General features: G+C 51.2%; 1 pseudogene across 1 annotated transcript; it reads right to left on the minus strand.

The window, feature by feature from the left end:
* Positions 1 to 909: 909 nt before the first annotated feature.
* Positions 910 to 26062, minus strand: LOC117064371 (annotated as a pseudogene). Its single transcript, XR_004429407.1, has 2 exons — positions 24990 to 26062; positions 910 to 1108 (listed from the first exon to the last, which is right to left on the minus strand). The product of XR_004429407.1 is annotated as a protein chibby homolog 3-like (transcript).
* Between the last annotated feature and the right edge of the window lie 129 nt (positions 26063 to 26191).

The following is a 26191-nucleotide window of genomic DNA, read 5'->3' on the forward strand; positions in this document are numbered from 1 at the left end:
ACCCCCAGCCACTCTGGGTTGGATTAGTGGTCGGTCCCTGGGAGGTGATCAAGCTCCGCTTTGACCCTATGGGACGGGCTTTCCTGCCTTGGGCCTTTCTCCTTACAGCAGTTCCTGAAGTGCTGCTATCGTCCTGCAGCCCTGTCTCTGGTTCCACTGCACTGTCGGGCAGGGCACCAGGACACAGGGAGAGCCGGTCTCCATCCGGTATTTTTAGTAGAGACGGGGTTCACTGTGTTAGCCAGGATGGTCTCCATCTCCTGATCTTGTGATCCGCCTGCCTCAGTCTCCCAAAGTGCTGGGATTACAGGTGTGAGCCACTGCGCCTGGCCTGGCCTCCTGCCTTTTAATTTAACATGGTGCAGATGACAATGTTCACTAAAAGCTGTAATCCATCATGACTACTGACTCATGAATATATAACAACTACAAAAAGAACCCAAACAAATAAGAAAGAGGCTTGACCTACAGGGCTAAAGCCAAGGAGCACTGTAGGAGGAATGAGGAGGTTGTTGTCAGAGCCCTGTGGAATGGCCCACAGCCCCAGAGTCCACTCCGAGCTGCAGCCTCACAAGGCCATGATGTAGATGAGCACAACACAGAGCAAGGGCTGGTCCTAACTGAGTAGCTGTGACCATGGCCCTCCAGCTCAGAGTGGGAGCTCCCACACCTTCAGCTCAGTGTGAACGTGAGGTGTGCCAACCTTGATTTGAGCATACTTTCACTTGCCAGCCAGCATCCAAGAAAGGAAGTCTGGATTCTCAGGGCTCAGAGTTTCCAGGGAAATAATCTGTCTGCCTGTCTGTTTGCTAGTTTGCTTGTACTGTTTTGTTTCTGAAGGGATTTAGGGTGTGTTAGTCAGGATAGGCCCGGTTTGCTGCAATAACAATTCCAAATCTCAGTGGCTTCACATGACAAGGTTTATTTCTCACAGCTCATACTACAGGAGGTGAATGACGCCTCTGCCATCTGGATTCATCACTATGGCTCTTAAAGGCTTTTGCCCAGAAGTGACACACATTCCTTCTGCCAACATTTCATTAGTCATATAAGTCACATGGCCAAACCTTTCCTCAAGATGCCAGGAATGAAAAACCTTCCCATAGGCCTAGAAGGAAAAGAATCAGAAATATCAGTGAACTACAGGAAAGACCACCCTTGGCAGTGTGTCTGTGTTTATGTTATATACACATTGAAAAAATATATATTTATACACATTGAAGACAAAATGCCTCTTGCACTAAAAATAGAGCACCTTCTTGGTAGCACAGCTAAATTTCATTTAGCCTTTGAACCATTTACCTTGGTCCATCCTCACCTAATCAATCAGTCAGGAGGTGATGGCAGTGTACCAGAGAGCTGGGCCTCCTCAGTGACACCCAAATACACCAAAGCCCTTGCCCTTCTCCCCTTCCACACCTTTCCTCCAGGGTTTCCCCCACTCACCGCTGTGTCTATTGACTGACAAGACCTACACTTTTGGTCCTGAAATTTGACAGATAACTATTTTATTTTATTTTAATTATTTTTTAGAAATGGGATCTTGCTGTGTCACCCAGGCTGGAGTCCAGTGGCACAATCATAGTTCACTGGAGCCTCCAACTCCTGGGCCCAAGCTCTCCTCCCATCTCAACTTCCCAACAGGCCGGGACCACAAGTGGGTGCCACCACACCCAAGTAATTATTTTAAATTTTTTATAGAGACGAAGACTCGTTTTGTTTCCTGGGCTGGTTTTTTTGTTTGTTTTGTTTTGTTTTGTTTGTTTTGTTTTTTTTGAGACGGAGTCTCACTCTGTCACCAGGCTGGAGTCAGTGGCATGATTTTGGCTCACTGCAATCTCCGCCTCCCGGGTTCAGGCAATTCTACCTCAGCCTCTTGAGTAGCTGGGACTACAGGTGCAAGCCATCATGCCCAGCTAATTTTTGTATTTTTAGTAGAGACGGGGTTCCCCCTTTATTGGCCAGGATGGTCTCGATCTCTTGACCTTGTGGTCCGCCCGCCTGGGCCTCCCAAAGTGCTGGGATTACAGGCATGAGCCACGGTGCCCGGCCCCTGTTGGGATTACAGGCGTGAGCCACCACACCGGTCTCAAATAATTATTTTAGAGTTTAGTTTTTACTGAATCTGGTGAGTTTGACTAATGTAAGACTTCCTTTTAGCCCTAGGCGAGTATAAAAGGCCAGGCGCTGTGGCTCAGGCCTGTAATCCTAGCACTTTGGGAGGCTGATGCAGGCGGATCCCCTGAGGTCAGGAGTTCGAGACCAGCCTGATCAACATGGAGAAACGCTGCTCTACTAAAACTACGAAATTAGCCGGGCATGGTGGTACATGCCTATAGTCTCAGCTACTCAGAAGGCTGAGGCAGGAGAATCAATCGCTTGAACCCGGGAGGCAGAAGTTGCTGTCAGCCGAAAGTGCGCCATTGCATTCCAGCGTAGGCAACAAAAGAGAAACTGTCTCAAAAAAAAAAAAAAAAAAAAATTAAAATTAGAAAAATAAAAACGAAAGGTAAAGCGAAGCCCTTGTGTCAGGAACAAGCACAGGACAAAACCACACAGAGCGGTGAAAGAGGGAGACTGGGAGGGCAGCCACAGCTGTGTGGGGTGGTCTGGAGAGGACATGGGGCAGCCACAGCTGGGGGCAGGGGCTGGGGAGGAGAGGAGGAATGTGCAAGCTCAGCTGTGCAAGTTGGGGTCAATGGCTACATCAGAACCAGACCCCACTGCTGGTAGCTTCACTGTCTCGCTCTCATGGGGCCTCCCAGCTATCCCAAGTCTCCAAGAAACAAGCTCAGAGACCTGCGCAGTCAGAGGTCCAGCGAGGAGCGCGGAAGTGAGCTCCAGGCCACGTGCAAGTGCAGTCCCGGTCCCACGCCATCAGCACAACCTGTGTGACAGTACAGGGTATCTGGGCAGAAGGAAAACTAGGGGAGCCTCATCCAGCGCTGGAGATGGACAAGCTTTGGGCTCCTCGACGGCGAGGCACCCGGGGAACGGGGAGTCACTTAGAACCTCAAAGCAGCCTCCCGCGGGAACAACCAAAGCAATTCCAAGCTCTAGCAGGGCACCGAGGGCGCGAAACCCGCCCCGCTCTCCGGCCGGCCGGCAGGGGGCGCGCGCTCCCCGAGCTCCCGCGCACCGCGGGGAAGGCGGCCCTGGCGCGGGGAAGCAGGGTGAGGCTTCCATTTCCAACCCTGCTCTTTTAAGTACGAAACATACCGTCTGGCGCATGTACAAACGTGTATTATTTTGACCCAGTGCACGTGCCGTAGGTGACTTGGCTTGGCTTGGCTTCCCGTGAAAGCGGCGGCTGTGGGGAGTTGATTGGGAAGTGAAGGGCGCTGGGCGACCCGGCGAGTGGAGCCAACACCAGCGCTCCTCCTGACCGAAGGGTGTCCCCGCGCGGTGGCTGTCCGGCCCCAAGGACAGGAGGGATGTGTGCACTGACTCCTGAGCCGTCCTCCAGCACTGCTCTGAAGGGAGAGTGTGTGCAGTGGCAGCTGTGCGAAGCCGGCCAGAGCCTGCCCAGACTGCCCTGTGCAGGATGGAGTAAAAGGTGAGCCCAGGGGGTCTGATAAAATGACCTCAGTAGCCACCTGTGGGAAGGGGCCCAGAGGAAAGCACACACAGTGACTACCAGGCGCCTTATCTCAGGGCTATTTGTGACGGGGGATGCGTGTTTGAGAGCCATTCTGTGAAGTGGAATTGCCTGGTCAGAGGGTGAAGGCACACGCGGTTTTGCTCCCCGTTGTCAAATCTCCTTATGTAGGCATTTTTCCATTGTACATTCTCTTCAGCAGTTTTATGTGAGTGCCTGCCCACAGCCTTGCTGGCAGTGGATGTTGCAAACTCTTGGGTTTTTGCTAATCCCTCAGGTGAGCAGAGATTTTTTTTTATTTTTATTTTTTTGAGGCGGAGTCTCCTCTCCCAGGCTGAAGTGCAGTGGCTCCATGTCGGCTCACTGCAACCTCTGCCTCCCGGGTTCAAGCGACTCTCCTGTCTCAGCCTCCTGAGAAGCTGGGATTACAGGCATGCGCCACACCTGGCCAATTTTTGTATTTTTAGTAGAGATGGGATTTCACAATGTTGGCCAGGCTGGTCTCGAACTCCTGACCTCAGGTGATCCACCCACCTCGGCCTCCCAAAGTACTGGGATTACAGGCATGAGCCATCGCCCCCGGCCTCTTTGTTTTTGAGACAGGATCTTGCTCTGTCGCCCAGGCAGGAGTGCGGTGGCTCAGTCTCGGCTCACTGTAACCTCCACCTCCTGGGTTCAAGTGATTCTCCTGCCTCAGCCTCCCGAGTAGTTGGGACTACAGGTGTCCATCACCATGCCTGGCTAATTTTTGTATTTTTAGTAGAGACAGGGTTTCACTATGTTGGCCAGGATAGTCTCAATCTCTTGACCTCGTGATCCACCCGCCTCAGCCTCCCAAAGTGCTGGGATTACAGGCATGAGCCACAGTACATGGCCCTAATTTTTGTATTTTTAATAGAGATTTAGTAGAGATGGGGTTTCACCATGTTGGCCGGGATGGCTCTTAGTTTATTTTTAATTTTTATTTTGCATTTCTGTGATTAGGAGGAAGACTGAGCACCCTACCTTATACTCAAGACTTTTCATTACAGTTTTGTGGTGTTTTGTTTTTTTTAGACGGGGTTTCCCTCTTGTTGCCCAGGCTGGAGTACAATGGCGCGATCTCGGCTCACCACAACCTCCACCGCCCTGGTTCAAGGGATTCTCATGCCTCAGGCTCCCGAGTAGCTGGGATTGCAGGCATGTGCTACCACGCCCGGCTAATTTTATATTTTTAGTAGAGATGGGGTTTCTTGATGTTGGTCAGGCTAGTCTTGAACTCCTGACCTCAGGTGATCTGACTTCAGGTGATTCGCCCGCCTCAGCCTCCCAAAGTGAGCCACCACTCCCAACCTCATTGCAGTATTAATTGTATGAATGAAAGACAGGAAACACAAAACCACAGTGGGGTACCACCTCACACCCATCAGGATGGCTAGTGTTAAAACAACAGAAAATAACAAGTGTTGGCTGGGCGCAGTGGCTCATGTCTGTAATCTCAGCACTTTGGATGGCCAAGACGGGTGGATCACCTGAGGTCAGGAGTTCAAGACCAGCCTGGCTAACATGGTGAAACCCCCACCATCTCTACTAAGAAAATACAGAAATTAGCTGGACGTGGTGGCAGGCACCTGTAATCTCTGCTACTCAGGAGGCTGAGGCAGGAGAATCACTTAAACCCGGGAGATGGAGGTTGCAGTGAGCTAAGATCGTGCCATTCCACTCCAGCCTGGGTGACAAGAGTGAAACTCCGTCTCAAAAAAAGAAATTAAAAAAAAGGAAAATAAGTGTTGTAAGGATGTGGAGAAGTTGGAACCCTTGTGCACTGTTGGTGGGAATGGAAAAAGATACAGCTGCTGTGGAAAATGGTATGGAGGTTCCTCAAAATATTTAACATAGAATTATACGATCTGGTAATCCCGCTTCTGTGTATATACCCAAAAGAACTCAAAGCAGTTCTTTTTTTTTTTTTTTTTTTTTTTGAGACAGTGTCTCACTCTGTCACCTAGACTGGAGTGCAATGGTGCAATCATGGCTCACTGCAGCCTGGAACTCCTGGGCTCAAGCCATCCTCCTGCCTCAGCTTCCCCAGTAGCTAGGACTATAGGCATATACCACTGTGTCTGGCTATTTTATTTATTTATTTAGAGACGGAATCTTGCTCTATTGCCCAGGCTGGAGTTCAGTGATGCAATCTCGGCTCACTGCAACCTCTGACTCCTGGGTTCCGGGCATTTACCTGCCTCAACCTCCCAAGTAGCTGGAACTACAGGCACACGACACCATGCCCGCTCAGCTAATTTTTTGTGTTTTTAGTAAAGACAGAGTTTCACCGTGTTAGCCAGGATGGTCTTGGTCTCCTGACCTTGTGATCTGCCCTCCTTGGTCTCCCAAAGTGCTGGGCTTACAGGCGTGAGCCACCGCGCCCAGCCATTTTTTTTTTCTTTTTGAGAAGTCGTCTCACTCTGTAGCCCAGGCTGGAGTGCAGTGGTGCAATCTCGGCTCACTGCAGCCTCCGCTTTCCTGGGTTCAAGTGATTCTTCTGCCTCAGCCTCCTGAGTAGCTGGGATTACAGGTGCACGCCACTGCACATGGCTGGTTTTTTACATTTTTAGTGGAATCGGGGTTTCACAATGTTGGCCAGGCTGGTCTTGAACTCCCAACCTCAGTAATCTGCCCACATCAGCCTCCCAAAGTGCTAGGATTACAGGTGTGAACCACCGCGCCCATGCGTCTGGCTAATTTTTATTTTTTTAGAGAGGGTCTCAATTTGTTGCCCAGGCTGGTCTCAAACTCCTGGGCTCAAATGATTCTGCTGCCTCAGGCTCTCAAAGTGCTGCGATTATAGACATGAGACAGCTTTATTTATAATAGCCAAACCTGGGAACAACATAAATAATTTCCAGCAACAAGTGAATGGATAAACAAATTGTAGTATTTATTTATTTGAGACAGAGGCTTCCTCTGTTGCTCAAGCTGGAGTGCAGTGGCACGATCTCGGCTCACTGCAACCTCCGCCTCCTGGGTTCAAGCAACTCGTGCCCCAGCCTCCCAAGTAACGCGTGCCATCACACCTGACTTATTTTTGTATTTTTACTAGAGATGGGTTTTCACCAACTTGCCCAGGCTGGTCTCGAACTCCTGGCCTCACATGATCCACCGGGCTTGGCCTCCCAAAGTGCTGGGATTACAGGCGTGAACCATTGTGCCCAGCCTTTTGTTGTTGTTGTTTGTTTTTTGAGACAGGATCTCGCTCTGTCACCCAGGTTGGAGTGTACTGGCAGGATCACAGCTCATTGCAGCCTTGACCTTCTGGACTCAAGTGATCCTCCCACCTCAAGCTCCCGAGTAGCTGGGAGTACAGTCATATGCCACCCTGCCTGGCTGATTTTTTGTTAGTAGAATCAGGGTCTTATGTTGCCCTGGCTGGTCTCAAACTCCTGACCTCAAGTGATTCAGCCGCCTTGGCCGCCCACAGTGCTGGGATTACAGGCATGAGCCACCACACCTGGCCTCAAATGATTTTTCTGTATCTGTTGAGATCGTATGACTTTTCTCATTTTTATTTTCTTTCCTTTGTTTTTTTTTGTTTGTTTGTTTTGAGACAGGGTCTTGATTTGTTTCCCAGGCTGAAGTGCAGTGGTTAAATCACAGCTCACTGCAGCCTCAACCTCCTGTGCCCAACTGATTCTTCCACATCAGCCTCCCAGGTAGATGGGGCTACAGGCACATGCCACCATGCCAGGCTAATTTTTTGTATTTTTTTGTAGAGATGGGGTTTTGCCATGTTGCCCAGGCTGGTCTCAAACTCCTGGACCCAAGTGATCTGCCCACCTCAGCCTCTCAAAATGCTGGAATTACAGGTGTGAGCCTCTGTACCCAGCCTGCTTTTTCTCTTTTAATCTGTTTATGTTATATTTATATTTATAGATTTTTTCCCTAACATTAGTCACCTTTGTATTCCTAGGATAAACTCAGCTTGCTCATGACAAATTGCAACTTCAATACATTGTTGAATTTGGTTTGCTAATAATTTGTAGAGTTTTCTGCATTTGGCTTTCTGGTTGCTGACTTCGAATTAAATTGCTTCTATCTTTCTGAGGGAACTGAGGGTGATTTTCTTTCTTTTTTTTTTTTTTTTTTCTGAGACAGAGTCTTGCTCTGTCACCCAGACTGGAGTGCAATGGCACAATCTCAGCTCACTGCAACCTCTGCCTCCCAGGTTCAAGTGATTCTCCTGCCTCAGCCTCCTGAGCAGCTGGGACTACAGGCACGGACCACCGTGCCCAGTTAATTTTTGTATTTTTAGTAGAGATGGGGTTTCACCATGTTGGTCAGGCTAGTCTTGAACTCCTGACCTCAGGTGATCTGCCTGCCTCAGCCTCCCAAAGTGCTTGGATTATAGGCATGAGCCACCACACCCAGCCAATGAAAAAAAATTTTTTTTTTTTTTGAGATGGAGTTTCGCTCTTGTTGCCCAGGCTGGAGTACAATGGCACGATCTCGGCTCACCACAACCTCCACCTCCGGGTTTAAGTGATTCTCCTACCTCAGCCTCCCAAGTAGCTGGGATTACAGGTATGCGCCACCATGCCTGGCTAATTTTGTAGTTTTAGTAGAGACAGCGTTTCTCTATGTTGGTCAGGCTGGTCTCAAACTCCCGACTTCAGGTGATCTGCCTGCCTCGGCCTCCCAAGGTTTTGGGATTACAGGCATGAGCCACTGCCCCCGGCCTGAAAAAAATGTTATTATGGAAAATACCCAACCATAAACAAAATTAGTGAGAACAGTATTATAAACCCTCATGTACTCATCACCCAGTTCCTTTTTGGTTTTTTTTGAGATGGAGTCTCCCTCTGTTGCCAGAGTGTAGTGGTGCTATCTTGGCTCACTGCAACCTCCACCTCCCGGATTCAAGTGATTCTCCTGCCTCAACCTCCCGAGTACCTGGGACTACAGGCACCTGCCACCATGCCCAGCTAATTTTTTTGTATTTTTAGTAGAGATGGGGCTTCATTCACCATGTTGGCCAGGATGGTCTCCATCTCCTGACCTTGTGATCCGCCCACCTCAGCCTCCCAAAGTGCTGGAATTACAGGCACTCATCATCCAGTTTCTAGAATAATTGATTACCAAACTTTTTTCATATATAGGCCCACCCACTTTCTCTACTGACATCCTAGACTACTTGGAAACAAATGGTAGACGTCATATCCCTTTATCTGTAAATACTCTAGTAATATCTCCAAAAGATAAGAATTTTTAAAATCCCATAATCCTGATCTGTACATGTCACGCATGCATCTAACAATACTGCAATAGAATCTAAGAATACTGCAATAGAAAATATTTGGTCTGGCCAGGTACGGTGGCTCATGCCTGTAATCCCAGCACTTTTGGAGGCTGAGGCGAGCTGATCATGAGATCAGGAGTTGGAGACCAGCCTGGCCAATATGGTGAAACCCTATCTCTACTAAAAAATACAAAAATTAGCCGGGCGTGGTGGCGGTGCCTGTAGTCCTGGCTACTTGGGAGGCTGAGGCAGGAGAATAGCTTGAGCCCAGGAGGCAGAAGTTGCAGTGAACCGAGATTGCGCCACTGCACCCAAGCCTGGGTGACAGAACGAGAGTCTGTCTCAAAAAAAAAAAAAAAGAAAATATTTGGTCCATTTTCACTCTTCTCCAGTTGTCTTATGTGTTGCCGTTGTTGGTGGTATATGTTGTTCTGTTTTGTTAGGTTTGTTTGAATCAAGAGGCAAATGAAGACCTCGCATTGTGACTGGTTGATCTCTCTGTCTCCCCGCCAGGTCTGCTTGAGGTTTGCGAGTCCCAGCTCCCACTGCCCCTGCCACCTGCCTTTCCCTTCTCAGCACATACACAGGACTGGGAGAAAACGAACTAAGCGTTTGATATTACAGTATTGTTAGGTTTTTATATGTGCGGTATCTTAGGAGGGAACAGAAAGCAGCAGACACACCACTGACCATGGTTCCCAGTGTGGCAGGGGCCAAAGCCCTTGCTCTGTGGCTCCAGGGGCAGCCTGTGGAGGCCCAGCCTGGGCCACTCATGCTCCCCGGCCCCACTCGCCGCCAATCCCGTCTCAGCATAGGCTTCCTTCTTTCCACCGTTCCTGGAGACCCAGCAGGCTGTCATGGGCCTTTGGTCCCTGCACAGTCCACTCTGGTGGCCACCAGGCTTCTGTGGCCATTATTTCCCATGTGCATATGGGAGAGAACTCGGCCAGGCTTCTAAGTTATCTAGACCTTCTTTTCTTTTTCTTTCTTTTTTTTTTTTTTAAGACACAGTCTCACTCTGTCACACAGGCTGGAGTGCAGGTGGTACGATCTTGGCTCACTGCAACCTCTGCCTCCTGGGTTTAAGTGATTCTCTGCCTCAGCCTTCCAAGAAGCTGGGATTACAGGTGCACACCAACATGCCCAGCTAATTTTTTTTTTTTTTTTTTTTGAGACGGAGTCTCGCTGTCACCCAGGCTGGAGTGCAGTGGTGCGATCTCGGCTCACTCCAACCTCCGCCTCCCGGGTTCACGCCATTCTCCTGCCTCAGCCTCCCGAGTAGCTGGGATTACAGGCATGAGCCACCACGCCCAGCCTAATTTTTGTATTTTTAATAAAGACGGGCTTTCACCATGTTGGCCAGGCTGGTCTCAAACTCCTGACCTCAAGTGATCCGCCCACCTCAACCTCCCAAAGTGTTCAGGTTACAGGCGTGAGCCACCGTGCCTGGCCTGGAGTCTCTTTTTGACATGTGTGAGCATAGGCAGCAAGCAAGGCCATGCAGAGAAGGGGTGCTTCCAGACCAGGCCAGGGGCATCATTAAGGGTGGGAATGTCTCAGGAGTGTCATAGGAGAGTTGAGACCAACACGCAAGTGTCGGAATTGATGGTTGAGGCAGGAGCAAGGTTTTTTGGGGTTTTTAAGATGGGGTCTTGCTTGTAGCCCATAGCAATCATAGCTTACTGCAGCCTTGAACTGCTGGGCTCAAGTGGTCCTCCCAACTCAGCCTTCGGAGTGACTAGGACTACAAGGACTACAGGTGGGCCCCACTGCGCTGGGCTAGGGTTAATTATTACCATAGGTTTTAAAATATGCTTTGTACTGGGTTTGCATAGGCCATTTCCCCTCTGTCTGCAGGGTACTGATGTCCCCATCTCTCTGTATAGCTGCAAACGGGACCAGGGAGGCATTACTGTGGCAACAGCCGTGGCAGGGTCAAGGAGTTCCTTGTGTGACTTTCATACTTCTGACAGGCTGAGATCCAGGCCCCAGACCTGTGGTGATGCTGCCCATCTAGCCACCACCTGGGCTGAGGAGCAGACATGAGGCCCCCAGGCCAGAGCAGAGACCTGCCAGAGCAACCTCCATTGTCAGCCCTGATGTGGGGCCACCTTCTCATGTCCCTTATCCTCCTGCCCAGCGAAGCAGTGGCTGCTCCAGCTGGAACTCCAGGAGACAGGGCTACACTATGCCTTGAACCAGAGCCTGGGTGATGGAAGGGCCCCAAAGTGGGACCAGCCTGACTGTCCCCATCCACCAGGCAGAGAGGAAAAGCATGGCACTCCCCTGCTGGGAAATACCCCTGCAGTCACAAGTCACAAGATGAACTGGGTAGATGTGTGGACACTGCTAGGTCTTTTTTTTTTTTTTTTTTTAATTAGAGATAGGGTCTCCCTTAGTTGCCCAGGCTGGAGTGCAGGGGCACAATCATGACTCACTGCAGCCTCAAACTCCTGGGCTCAAACCATCCTCCCATCTGAGGCTCCCAAGTAGCTGGGACCACAGCTATGTGCCACCATGTCTGGCAGGAGCAAGATTAAAGTGCACAGTGGGAAGCCATTCAGAGCTGAGCAAGACGCAGGCAGGAAAAATAGACAAGTGGGGACTGTGGGCCGGGCGCGGTGGCTCACGCCTGTAATCCCAGCACTTTGGGAGGCCAAGGCGGGCGGATCACAAGGTCAGGAGATCGAGACCATCCTGGCTAACACAGTGAAACACTGTCTCTACTAAAAAAATACAAAAAATTAGCCGGGCATGGTGGCGGGTGCCTATAGTCCCAGCTACTTGGGAGGCTGAGGCAGGAGAATGGCGTGAACCCGGGAGGCGGAGCTTGCAGTGAGCCGAGATTGTGCCACTGTACTCCAGCCTAGGCCACAGAGGGAGACTCCATCTCAAAAAAAAAAAGAGAAGTGGGGACTGTGGTTGTGAACACTGTGATCCTGGCCAGACACGGGGCAGGCAGGTGGTTTTCTGGAGAACACCCTGCTAGCTGTAATCAGACACCCTGGGACCCCTGTGGAGGAGGGCACAGCCCCATCCTGGCCAACACAAGGCCAATGCGTGGGTCCTCCATGGGACCTGTGGCTGTGGCACAGTCGCATATGTTTTTCATCCTTTTTACCCTGCCCATGCTCTCTCAAGCACCTTTTATAGTTACTTTTTACTTTTTTGAGACAGGGTCCTGCTCTTTTGCCCAGGCTGGAGTGCAGTGGTGTGATCATAGCTCACTGCAGCCTCAACCTCCCAGGTTCAAGCCTCAGCCTCCAGAGTAGCTGGGACCACAGGTGCATGCCACTATATCTGGCTAATTAAAAAAAAATTTTTTTTTAAAGATGGAGTCTGGCCATGTTGCTCAGGCTGTTTTTCTTTGTTGTTGTTGTTTTTTTTTTTTTTTTTTGAGGTAGAGTCTCACACTGTCACCCAGGCTGGAGTGCAGTGGCACAGTCTTGGCTTACTGCAACCTCCACCTCCCAGGTTCAAGCGATTCTCCTACCTCAGCCTCCCAAGTAGCTGGGACTACAGCTGGATGCCACAACACCTGGCTAACTTTTGTATTTTTAGTAGAGACGGGGTTTCATCATGTTGGCCAGGCTGGTCTTGAACTCCTGACCTCAGGTGATCTGCCCGCCTCAGCCTCCCAAAGTGCTGGGATTACACGCGTGAGCCACTGCACCCAGCCTCAAGGACTTCTGTCCTGGGCTTTGCAAGGTCAGTTTTTCCTCTTAAGAGTTGTACTTCTTGTGCTTTTCTGGCTAATATTCCATTCTGGACAACCATCCCTGTACAATTGCCACTGACAATTTTTTTTTTTTGGAGACCGAGTCTCATTCTGTTGCCCAGGCTGGGGTGCAGTGGTGTGATCTCGTCTTACTGCAACCTCCGCCTCCCGGGTTCAAGCGATTCTCCTGCCTCAGCCTAAAAGAGTTGCTGGGACTACAGGTGTGTGCCACCACGCTCGGCTAGTTTTTTGTATTTTTAGTAGAGATGGGGCTTCACCAAGTTGCCCAGGCTGGTCTTGAACTCCTGACCTCAAGTGATCCGTCCGCCTCCGTCTCCCAAAGTGCTGGGATTACAGGCTTGAGCTGCCACCCCAGCCGCCACTGACAGTTTTTACTGCCATTTGTTATAGTCCCAGATGCCACCTGCCACCTGTATTAGGGGCTTCAGAGTGCTTAGCTGCAGGTTGAGGTCCTGGTCTCATCACTGGGCTCGCTGAGCCTGCTTCCGACGCACACATCACATTTACTTCCCCGCAGGCCATTCCTTAGCATCTCCTACTGCCTGGCCTCCTCCTTAGTCCATGTGGCTGGCACAGCTCTCACTCCACATTCTCAAATGGTTTTAAAATGTTTTTCTTTCAGCTGGACGCGGTGGCTGATGCCTGTAATCCCAGCACTTGGGGAGGCTGAGGCAGGTGGATCATGAGATCAGGAGATCGAGATCATCCTGGCCAACACAGTGAAATGCTACTAAAAGTACAAAAAATTAGCCAGGCATGGTGGCGGGCACCTGTAATCCCAGCTATTTGGGAGGCTGAGGCAGGAGAATCGCTTGAATCTGGGAGGCAGAGGTTGCAGTGAGCTGAGATCATACCATTGCACTCCAGCCTGGGCGACAGAGCGAGACTCTCTCAAAAACAAAACAAAACAAAACAAAACAAAACAAATGTCTTTTTCTCTGATTTTCTTTTTTTAGAGATGGGGGTCTCATTATACTGCCCAAGCTGGTCTTGAACTTCTTGCTTCAAGCAATCTTCCTGCCTTAACCTCCCAAAGGGTTGGGATTACAGGCGTGACCCACTGCACCTGGCCTAAAATATCTTTGTATAATTCAATCTGTAGGTCAAACCTGCCACTCTACTGTAGTGGTAGAAACTGAATTTCAGTTAATATAAAGGTTTTCCTGTCTTTCCCAAAGGGGTGTGGCACTGTCAGAGGAAGACTGTCAGATCTCTCCAGCATGACCCTCGTCCTTGTTTCCAAACTTTTCTGTCAGTCACCGTCTGCCTCCCTTTCTTTGGTTAGCTACCCATCAATGACCTGTTATTGTCATTGCCATAGACCCCTGAGCAGCACTCCCCCTCCCACAGTTGCCATTCCAGTCTTGCTGCACAGTATGATAAGAATGCCCTCTTGGCTTCTGAGGGTTAAATGTTGCCATCCAGAACGGTTAAATGCCATTCCAGAATTGTGTCATCCCCAAGACACTAAGAAGCCAAGTTCCATGGCAGCATCTCCTAGCCACAAAGCACAGCCAGCACCAGCTTTCTGACACCAGTGCCCCCTCACGTCCACATTCTGCATTGCCTTAGTGAAGGGCAGCTCCATGCAACACCTTCTGGTCTCATGTAATAAATCCATTCTAATATTCCCACTTCCCTGAGCCTTCATCTCTTTTTTTTTTTTTTTGAGACAGAGTCTGGCTCTGTTGCCCAGGCTGGAGTGCAGTGGCGCGATCTCGGCTTACTGCAACCTCCGCCTCCCGGGTTCAGGTCATTCTCCTGCCTCAGCCTCCCAGGTAGCTGGGACTACAGGCGCCTGTCACCACGCCCGGCTAATTTTTTGTATTCTTTAGTAGAGATGGTGTTTCACCGTGTTAGCCAGGATGGTCTCGATCTCCTGACCTCGTGATCTGCCCGCCTCGGCCTCCCAAAGTGCTGGGATTACAGGTGAGAGCCACTGCGCCCGGCCTAGCCTTCATCTCTACCTCATTAACAGTAGGCCACTATGGTGTCCAAGCTTCTGGGAGCCATCTGGCATGAAGACAAGCTCCAGGTGTCCTTTGACAGGACTTTAAATCCTGAGTCTTAGGGGATGCACCCTTGTCAATCAATGCCCTATCGGTCTTCTATTGCTCCCCCCGTCCCTGGCCTGGATCTGGTACCGCCTCTAGATCTGGTACCCTCACAACCGCTCCCACAAGTGTTCTCTCAGGTCCTGCACCTTTTTTTTTTTTTTGAGACGGAGTCTCGCTCTGCCGCCCAGGCTGGAGTGCAGTGGCCGGATCTCAGCTCACTGCAAGCTCCGCCTCCCGGGTTCACGCCATTCTCCTGCCTCAGCCTCCCGAGTAGCTGGGACTACAGGCGCCCGCCACGTCGCCCGGCTAGTTTTTTTTTTTGTATTTTTAGTAGAGACGGGGTTTCACCATGTTAGCCAGGATGGTCTCGATCTTCTGACCTCGTGATCCGCCCGTCTCGGCCTCCCAAAGTGCTGGGATTACAGGCTTGAGCCACCGCGCCCGGCCGTCCTGCACCTTTTTGGGCAACTGAGTGATTTCCTCCTAGGGTAGGAAATATTTCACTGCTTGGGATATGCTGAGATGTGATCCTGCTTATTGGTCTGGAGGCAGACAGGAGGTGGATCTTGAGGAGGATTAGTGTTATCTTACAGGGCACTCACCTATAACGGGGAAATCTCGGCACTGTCTCCAGGGTGGCTGAAGCTGTCCTCCTCTATCAATGGGAAGAAGGCAGCTTCTGCTGGCCAGGATACTTCAGGGGACTCTGGGGACTCAAGGTTCTTTGGTACATCCACTCAAACATCCCATGTCAGGCTTCAGGGTCCATTTCTTCCCTTTAAAAGCCCCCAAAGGGTCGAGTACTGTGGCTCACGCCCGTAATCCCAGAAGTTTGAGAGGCCATGGCAGGAGGATCAATTGAGGCCAGGAGTTCGAAACCAGCCTGAGGAACACAGCAAGATCCCCCGTCTCTACAAAAATAAAAACAATAAAAGCCCCCACTTTAGTACAGGAAAACTGCTGAGGATGTACAAGTGTCTTTTGCAGCTCTGCCGCCCTTGTGATGAAATCTTGGTTCTCATTTTCAGCATGCTCTGCCTACTGGCCACGGAAGCCACGTTTTCTTTACACGTTGTCTTGGGAGAGTTCCTGGCTTTCACAGCATCCTCTGAGTAGATAGCAGGCTGAACTGCATCTTTCATTCTCTTGCTTCAAAGCTTCTAAGGTGATTTAGAAAAGCTAGCCACCTCCATAATCCTTGCAACAGCAGCTGCTTCCACGTCTTTCAAGTGCCAAAGCTACTGCATAAACCAAGCTTTCTCTTCAACTCCTATCTATCAAGCACAGGTAAGAGCCTTATGCTTCGGGACACAGGGAGGTTATCACCAACTCTGTGTGTGTGTGTGTGTGTGTGTGTGTCTCTTTGTTGCCTTCTGAATGGTAAGTGACCCACTTTTAGATTCCTATCCCTAGGTCTGTCTTCTAGTGCTACCTCCAGTACTCACTGCCTTAGCTTGAATCCTCACAAAAACAGAGCTTGAACCTGGAACTTAGGCGTAGTTAACTTGGTACATTCCAGGAAACTGTAATCCATGTAATTCCATGCCTATAATCCCAGCACTTTGGGGGCCAAGGTGGGCGAATCAGTTGAGGTCAGGAGTTTGAGACCAGCCTGGACAACATGGTGAGAGAGGTTGGGAAGAGTGACCCAGGGTACAGAACCATGAGCCCCAGCTGCAGCTTCAGTCAGAGCAGGGCTGACCAGATATGACCAGAAGCCCCAACAGCATCCTGGACACCTCTCCTGCTCCTAAGGGAGCAGAAATCTGTGACAACGGCTAAGTAGTGTCTGCTCCTCTGGATTCAGGTGCCTATCTCTTGTGGAGCTTTGTTCATTCTAGAAGGATTTGGGGAGGTCCGAGCATCGTGCCTCGTGCCTGTAATCCCAGCACTTTGGGGGCCAAGGTGGGCAGATCAGTTGAGGTCAGGAGTTTGAGACCAGCCTGGTCAAAATGGCAAAACCCCATCTCTGCTAAAAACACAAAAGTTAGCCAGCCGTGGTCATGCAGACCTGTAATCCCAGCTACTTGGGAGGCTGAGGTAGGAGAATTGCTTGAACTCGAGAGGCAGAGGTTGCAGTGAGCTGAGATCGCGCCACCGCACTCCAGCTTGGGCGACAGAGTGAGACTACGACTCAACAAAAAAAAATAGGCTGGGCGCAGTGGCTCACGCCTATAATCCCAGCACTTTGGGAGGCCGAGACGGACGGATTACAAGGTCAGAAGTTCGAGACCATCCTGACCAATATGGTGAAACCCCGTCTCTACTAAAAATACAAAAATTAGCCCAGCGTGGTAGTGTGTGCCTGTAGTCCCAGCTACTCAGGAGACTGAGGCAAAAGAATAGCTTGAACCTGGGAGGCAAAGGTTGCAGTGAGCTGAAATCGCAGCACTACACTCCAGGCTGGACGACAAAGCAAGACTCCATCTCAAAATAAATAAATAAATAAAAATAGAACTATTTGGAGAGGGCCAAATAAGTGGGGAGCACTTCACACTGAGATACAGGAAGGAACAGAAAACAAACCCCATAGAGCTTAGGTTTTAGTTGGGGGAGACTAAGAATAAATAATATATGTAGTAGGTCAAGTATTAATAGGTGCTAGAAAACCAGAAATGGGGGCCAGGAGCCGTGGCTCACGCCTGTAATCCCAGTACTCTGGGAGGTCAAGGTGGGTGGATCACCTGAGATAAGGGGTTCAAGATCAGCCTGGCCTACATGGTGAAACTCCATCTCTACCTAAAATACAAAAATCAGCTGGGCATGGTGGCAGGCACCTGTAATCACAGCTACTCGGGAGGCTGTGGCAGGAGAATTGCTGCAACCCAGAAGGCAGAGGTTGCAGTGGGCTGAGATCATGCCACTGCATTCCAGCCTGGGCGACAGAGTGAGACTGCGTCTCAAAAAAAAAAAAAAAAAAAAGGGCTGGACGCAGTGGCTCACGCCTGTAATCCCAACACTTTGGGAGGCTGAGGTGGGCGGATCATGAGATCAGGAGATGGAGACCATCCTGGCTAACACGGCGAAACCCGTCTCTACTAAAAATACAAAAAAAAATTAGCCGGGCATGGTGGCAGGTGCCTGTAGTCCCAGCTACTCAGGAGGCTGAGGCAGGAGAATGGCGTGAACCTGTAGGTGGGGCTTGCAGTGAGCCGAGATTGCACCACTGCACTCCAGCCTGGGCGACAGAGTTAGACTCCATCTCAAAAAAAAAAAAAAGAAAAAGAAAACATGAAGTGGAAGGGAGGATACATTGTGCAGATACCTCAAAGAAATGAGAGTGAATGAAACTGGCCAGCCAATGGGAAGGCACACCTGTGAGGGAAATCAGAAGAGCATGGTGCCCTAGAAAGCAAGTGAAGCCAGGGTTTCAAGGAGGGGTCAACTCCTGAGATGCTGCTGATGCACTGCGATGAGGATAGAAAACCAGGCAGAAGCCTTAACCACATGGAGGGAACAGCATCCTTGACAAGGGCAGGCTGGGGAGAGAGGGATGTGAGAAATCTGAAGTTCAAGGTAGACCAGGTGCAGTGGCTCATGCCTGTAATCCCAGTACTTTAGAAGGCCAAGGTGAGAGGATCACTTGAGCCCAGGAGTTTGAGACCAGCTGGGGCAACATAACGTAGTGAGACCCCCTCATCTCTTCTTCTTCTTTTTTTTTTTTTTTGAGACAGAGTCTCACTCTGTCCACCAGGCTGGAGTGCAGTGGCGCGATCTCGGCTCACTGCAAGCTCCGCCTCCTGGGTTCACGCCATTCTCCTGCCTCAGCCTCCCTTCTTCTTTTTTATAGATGGAGTCTTGCTCTGTTGCCTAGGCTGGAGTGCAGTGGTGCGATCTCGGCTCACTGCAAACTCTGCCTCCCGGGATCAAGCAACTCTCCTGCCTTAAACTCCTGAGTAGCTTCTACAGGCGCGTGCTACCACACCCGGCTAATTTTTTGTATTTTTAGTAGACAGGGTTTCACTGTGTTCACCAGGATGGTCTCAATCTCCTGACCTCGTAACCTACCCGCCTCGGCCTCCCAAAGTGCTGGGATTACAGGTGTGAGCCATCGCACCTAGCCTTCTTTTTATTTTTTTGAGATGGAGTCTCACTCTGTCGTCCAGGCTGGAGTGCAGTGGTGCAATCTTAGCTCACTGCAACCTCCACCTCCCAGGTTCAAACAATTCTCCTGCCTCAGCCTCCCGAGTAGCTGGGAGTACAGGCGCAGGCCACCACACCTGGCTTTTTTTTTTTTTTTGAGACAGAGTCTGGCTCTGTCACCTAGACTGGAGTGCAGTGGCGCCATCTCGTGCAATCTCAGCTCACTGCAACCTCTGCCTCCCAGGTTCAAGCAATTCTCCCACTTCAGCCTCCTGAGTAGCTGGGACTACAGGTGCGTGCCACCACACCTGGCTAATTTTTTTTTTGTTTTTTTTTTTTTTGAGACAGTCTTGCTCCGTCGCCCAGGCTGGAGTGCAGTGGTGCAATCTTGACTTACTGCAAGCTCCACCTCCCAGGTTCAAGTGATTCTCCTACCGCAGCCTCCTGAGCAGCTGGGACTACAGGCGTGTGCCACCATGCTCACTTTTGTATTTTTTTGTATTTTTAATTTTTGTATTTTTAGTAGAGATGGGGTTTCACCATATTGGTCAGGCTGGTCTTGAACTCCTGACCTCGTGATCTGTCTGCCTTGGTCTCCCAAAGTGCTGGGATTACAGGCCTGAGTCACCATGCCCGGCAACGCCGGGCTAATTTTTGTATTTTCAGTAGAGACAGAGTTTCACCATATTGGCCAGGCTGCTCTGAAACTCCTGACCTCAAGTGATCTCCCACCTTGGCCTCCCAAAGTGCTGGGATTACAGGCATGAGCCACCACGCCTGGCCTTTTTTTTTTTTTTTTTGAGATGGAGTCTCACTCTGTCACCCAGGCTGGAGTGCAGTGGTGCAGTCTCGGCTCACTGCAACCTCCGCCTCCAGGGTTCAAGCAGTTCTCCTGCTTCAGCCTCCTGGGTAGCTGGGATTACAGGTGTGTGCCACCACGCCTGGCTAGTTTTTGTATTTTTAGTGAAGATGGGGTTTCACCATGTTGGTCAGGTTGGTCTTGAACTCCTGACCTTGTGATCCTCCCACCTCAGCCTCCCAAAGTGCTGGGATTACAGGTGTGAGCCACTGTGCCTGGCCTTTTTTTCTTTTTGTAGAGACAAGATTTCAGTTTGTTGCCCAGGCTGTTCTCAAATTCCTGGCATCAAGCAGTCTTCCTGCCTTGGCCTCCCAAAGTGTTAGGATTATAGGTGTAAGCCACCACGCTCAGCCCAAGACCCCCAGGTCTACAAAAACAACAAAAAATTAAGCCGGGCACGGTGATTCACACCTGTAATCCCAGCACTTTGGGAGGCGAAAGGCAGCAGATCACCTGAGGTCAGGAGTTCAAGATCAGCCTGGGCAATATGGTGACACCCCATCTCTACTAAAAATACAAAAAATTAGGCAGGCGTGGTGGTGCACGCCTGTAGTCCCAGTTACTTGGGAGGCTGAGGTGGGAGAATCACTTGAGCCCAGGAGTTTGAGACTCAAGTGAGCCATGATCACAACACTGCACTCCAGCCTGGGGGACACAGCCAGACCCTATCTCTAAAAAAGAAAAAGAAGTTGAAGGGGGTTAAGAGCAAACAGGGAAGGGAGGAATTGGGGATGTGAATATAAGCAACTTTTTGGAATTTAGTTATAAGGGAAAGCAAAGAAATGACACAGTAGCTAGAAGGGGAATGTGGGACCAAGACTATTTTGTCTCACTCTGTTGCCCAGGCTGGAGTACAATGGCATGATCATGGCTCACTGCAACCTCCACCTCCAGGGTTGAAGCAATTCTCCTGCCTCAGCCTCCTGAGTCGCTGGAACTACAGGTGCACGCCACAATGCCTGGCTAATTTTTGTATTTCTAGTAGAGATGAGGTTTCACCATGTTGGTCAGGCTGGTCTTTTTTTTTTTTTTTTTTTGAGACGGAGTCTTGCTCTGTCGCCCGGGCTGGAGTGCGGTGGCTGGAGTGTGGTGGCCGGATCTCGGCTCACTGCAAGCTCCGCCTCCCGGCTTTACACCCTTCTCCTGCCTCAGCCTCCAGAGTAGCTGGGACTACAGGCGCCCGCCACCTCGCCTGGCTAGTTTTTTGTATTTTTTAGTAGAGACGGGGTTTCACCGTGTTAGCCAGGATGGTCTCGATCTCCTGACCTCATGATCCACCCGTCTCGGCCTCCCAAAGTGCTGGGATTACAGGCTTGAGCCACCGCGCCCGGCTGGCTGGTCTTAAACTCCTGGCCTCAGATGATCTGCCCTCCTTGGCTTCCCAAAGTGTTGGGATTACAAGCATGAGCCACTGTGCCCACCCTTTTTATTTTTATTTTTTTGAGATGGAGTTTCGCTGTTGTTGCCCAGGCTGGAGTGCAATGGCACGATCTTGCCTCACTGCAACCTCTGCCTCCCAGGTTCAAGTGATTCTCCTGCCTCAGCCTCCTGAGTAGCTGGGATTACAGGCGCCTGCCATCACACCTAGCTAACTTTTGTATTTTTAGTAGAGATGGGGTTTCACCACATTGGCCAGGCTGGTCTCAAACTCCTGACCTCAAGTGATCCACCTGCCTCGGCCTCCCAAAGTGTTGGGATTACAGGCGTGAGCCACCACGCCTGGCTTTTTTCTTTCTTTTTGAGACAGGATATTATGATGTCACCAAGGCTGGAGTGCAGTGGCACTATCACGGCTCACTGAAGCCTTGACCTCCCCAGGCTTGTGATCCTTCCACCTCAGCCTCCAGAGTAGCTGGAAATCCAGGCATGTGCCACCACACCCAGCTAATTTTTTACTTTTTGGAAAGAAGGGGTTTCCCCATGTTGCTCAGGCTGGTCTCACACTCCTGGGCTCAAGCGATCCTCTCACCTTAGCCTCCCAAAGTGCTGGGATTACAGGCATGAACCACCATGCCCAGCAAGAAAAGATTTTTTTCCAAGATAGAAGACCCAGTGAGATTCTCACTTATGCTTCTCTTCATCTCTCCTCTTTTTTTTTTTTACTTTTGAGACGGAGTCTCGCTCTGTTGCCCAATCTGCAATGCAGTGGTGTGATCTCGGCTCACTGCAACCTCTGCCTCCCAGGTTCAAGAAATTCTCCCACCTCAGCCTCCTGAGTAACTGGGATTACAGGCTCGTGCCACCACGCCTGGCTAATTTTTGTATTTTTAGTAGAGACAGGGTTTCACCATGTTGGCCAGGCTGGTCTCGAACTCCTGACATCAGGTGATCCGCCCATCTCGGCCTCCCAAAGTACTGGGATTACAGGCATGAGCCACCACACCCAGCCCTCATCTCTCCTCTTGCTTAACAAACCTACAGAGCCTTTTTGACCTGCCTCCTCAAACCCAAAAATATTTTGGCAAAGTTCTATTCCCCAGAGGGTTCTGAGCTGTAGGAGGTAAAAGCCAGGGTCCTTTGTTCCTACTTTCTGCTCTGTGGCTTTCATCTCTGGGGGCAAGAAGGTGGGCTGCCCCTTGGCAGGGCTCAGGACCAGGCTGTGAAATTCTACAGCCGAAAGAACAAAGTTAGATATTTCAAAATATCATCCTGCCCCTTTTATTTCAGGCCCTTGATCCACTTGGATAACGCCCCCCCCCTTTTTTTTTTTTTATGACAGAGTCTCGCTCTATCACCCAGGCTGGAGTGCAACGGTGCGATCTCGGCTCACTACAACCTCCACCTCCTAGGTTCAAGCAATTCTTCTGCCTCGGCCTCCCAAGTAGCTGGGATTACAGGTGCCTGCTACCACACCCAGCTAACTTTTTGTATTCTTTTTAGTAGAGACAGGGTTTCGCCATGTTGGCCTGGCTGGTCTCAAACTCCTGACCTCAGGTGATCCACCCGCCTCGGCCTCCCAAAGTGCTGGGATTACAGGTATGAGCCACCACACCTGACCTGTGGATGCCCCTTTCTAAACAGGGCCTGCACTGGGCTGTAAGGCTCCCTGCCTGCTGCAGGTTTGGTTGGGGCAGATACCCTTTTCCACCCTAGGACTTTATTTGTTTTCAAGTACTCTGGCCAAAGCAATATTCCCTAAACTTTAGGCATTCTTGGATCCCTTTATGAGTTTTGCTATTTTGGCATGCTACATGTAAGTTTTGCTTAATGTTTTTATGTAAAGCATCTTCCTCCTTTTACTTCTTTTGTTGTGATAAAATTCACATAAAATTCACCGTTTTGAAGTGTACCATTCAGTGACTTTTATTACAATGTTGCGAAACTATCACCACTATAGTGCCAATTTCTCACCACCCCAAAAGGCAGCCCCCTTGTGTTCACACACACACACACACACACACACACACACACACACACTCTGTCCTCCCATCCCTTGGTAACCTAATCTGCCTGGTTTGTTTTTTTTTTTTTTGAGACAGAGTCTCACTTTGTCATCCAGGCTGGAGTGCAGTGGCTCACTGCAACCTCCACCTCTCCGGTTCAAGTGATTTTCCTGCTTCAGCCTCCCAAGTAGCTGGGATTACAGATGTCTGCCATCACGCCTGGCTAATTTTTGTATTTTTAGTAGAAATAGGTTTTCACCATGTTGGCCAGGTTGGTGTCGAACTCCTGACCTCAGGTGACCCACCCACCTTGGCCTCCCAAAGTGCTGGGATTACAGGTGTGAGCCACCGTGCCTGGCTGGATTTTTAAATTTTATTTTATTTTTTTGAGACAGAGTCTGGCTCTCAAGTGCAGTGGCATGATGCTGGCTCACTGCATCCTCTGCCTCCCAGGTTCATGTGATTCTCCTGTCTCAGCCTCAGGAGTAACTGGGACTGTAGGCGCATGCCACCAAGCCCAGCTAATTTTTGTTTTGTTTTGAGACAAGAGTCTCACTCCGTCTCCCAGATTGGAGTGCAGTGGTGTGATCTCGGCTCACTGCAACCTCCACCTCCCAGGTTCAAGTGATTCTCCCGCCTTAGCCTCCAGGGTAGCTGAAACTACAGGCATGCACCATCACACCCGGCTAATTTTTTTGTATTTTGGTAGAGATGGGGTTTCACCATGTTGTCCAGGTTGGTCTCGAACTCCTGAGCTCAGGCAATCCGCCCACTTCAGCCTCCCAAAGTGCTAGGCTTATAGGCACCCGACACCGCACCCGGCCGATTTTTGATATTTTTAGTACACACGTGGTTTCACCTTGTTGGTCAGGCTGGCCTTGAACTCCTGACCTCAAGTGATCGGCCCGCCTCGACCTCTCAAAGTGCTGGGATTACAAGCGTGAGCCACCACGCCTGGCCCCAGGAAATCTTGATTTTTAATGTGGTATCTCCAAATTCTGAAACTTTGGCAACTAATGCAATTTTTAAAAGATTGTGGGCCAGGCAGACTGCATTCTATGGAGGTAGAAAAGGAGGCCTGAGGACGGGCGCGGTGGCTCAAGCCTGTAATCCCAGCACTTTGGGAGGCAGAGGCGGGCAGATCACGAGATTAGGAGTTCGAGACCAGCCTGGCCAATATGGTGAAACCCCATCTCTACTAAAAATATAAAAATTAGCCGGGCGTGGTGGCACGCACCTGTAGTCCCAGCTACTCAGGAGGCTGAGGCAGAAGAATCGTTTGTACCCGAGAGGCGAGCTTGCAGTGAGCCGAGATCGCAGCACTGCACTCCAACCTGGGTGGCAGAGCCAGACTCTCTCAAAAACAAACAAAAAATTAGCCGGGCGTGGTGGCGCATGCCTGTAATCCAGCTACTTGGGAGGCTGAGGTAAGAGAATCGCTTGAACTCAGGAGGCGGAGGTTAAGGTGAGCCGAGATCGCGCCATTGCACTCCAGCCTAGGCAACAAGAGCCAAAGTCCGTCTCAAAGAAAAGGCAAAAGAAAGAAAAGAAAAAGAAAAAGGAGGCTTGAGCCCGGCGCAGTGGCTCACGCCTGTAATCCCACGTTTAGGAGGCTAAGCTGGGAGGATTGCTTGAGTCTGGAAGCTCGAGGTTGCAGTGAGCCATGATCGTGCCACTGCGCTCCAGCCTGGGTGATAGAGTGAGACCCCGTGTTTAAAAAAAAAGGGGGGAGCCTGTAACAGAGACGCGACTCCCCAAAATGCCGCACAGCAAGTGGGGGCCGTACAGCCCATGGTTTCCAGAAAGCTTCTCTTGGAATGTAAAGTAACACTTACCCTGGGTCTCCTAGTTTCTAGACCTCCTGAGGCTAGAGGCCCTGAGAACGGAATAAGTGCAAAGTCCCCGACCCCGCACACCGTCCTCGGCTCGCTCCGCACCGCAGCCTTCATTCCCTGAGCACCGCGGTTCGTCCGTCTCCGGGACTTCGCCCTCCATTACCTGGATGGCCTGCAAGGCCATTACTCGCCACTCCGCCCTAGCTGGGTTATGTCGGCGGCAAGACTTGCTTCCACTCCGCACTCCCGGAGAGCCACGCGCAGACCCTCCTCCACAGCCCCATCGCACCCTCCCAAAATAGGCAGGTTAGACTTGCTTCCCTCGCCGACACCCAGCACCTAGGGGCAGTCCCCGAGGCCACGCAGACCTCTCCCACCCACGCGCAGAGAACGGCCCAGGGAACCGCGGGAGCCAGTCTAGCGCGGGGAGAGTGGCAGGCGAGAGGCACGAGGTGCGCATGTGTAGCGCGGCCTTTATTTCGTCACTGCGAGTCCAGAACCCACGACGGGATCATGAGCACGCCCCCGCTGGCGCCTGCGCGCTTGCGCATCTTCCTCTGCCAGGCGCGCTGCCGCAGCCGTCGGGGTCACCTCGGGGTTGAGCTGCTTCTCCAGCAAGTGCATGCGCTCCATGGCCTCAGTCATCATGTCCATGAGCAGTTCCTGCTTCAGCTTCAGGTAGTTGTTCTCCTCCAGCAACACTTGGCTCTTGGTCTGCTGCACCTGCGCGTTCCCGCTCGAGGCGGTCGGCGAGAGCAGCGGCGACCGCGTCGGCGCCAGCGGGCCCTCAGTGGTCCACCGGCTGCCGCGGAACACGAAGGCCTGGTTGCCGAGGCGCACGCGCGGCGGGCCGTAGGCGAGGCCCAGCTCTGCCTGGCGCGTGTTGTGGTCCAGCAGGTAGAAGGTGGACAGGGAAGACTTGCGGCGCAGCGGCGGCCGCCTTGGCGAGAAGGGCCGCGAGATGTGATCGGCCCAGAACTGCTGCAGCTGCTGCCACAGGCGGCTGGCATGCATGGCTTGTAGCCAGGCACTCGAAGGTTGCCAGGGCGTGGACCTTGTAGGGCACGCAGGAGCTCGGAGGGGAGCCTTGGGAGCGCGGGAGCCTTGGGAGCGCTGGCGACTCGTGCTGCGCGCTTGTTGCGGGACCCCGGATGTCCAGAATGATGAAGGCGAGCCAGGGGGCGTTGCTAGGAGACAAGAGTCCGGGTGAGCAGCGTGCTTGGTACAGGCCGCCTCTCAAACCGCGAGGCCGGTGGACATGTCTTAGCCCTGCACCTAGTGCTGCGGCTGTGGCTAACCGGCTGCTGGCCACCGAGGAGCCCCTCCCTCCACGCTGCACAGGCAGCAGTCTCACCTAAACCACCT

This window comes from Trachypithecus francoisi, unplaced genomic scaffold, assembly GCF_009764315.1.
Source record: "Trachypithecus francoisi isolate TF-2019V2 unplaced genomic scaffold, Tfra_2.0 Lachesis_group2, whole genome shotgun sequence".
NCBI lineage: Eukaryota > Metazoa > Chordata > Mammalia > Primates > Cercopithecidae > Trachypithecus > Trachypithecus francoisi.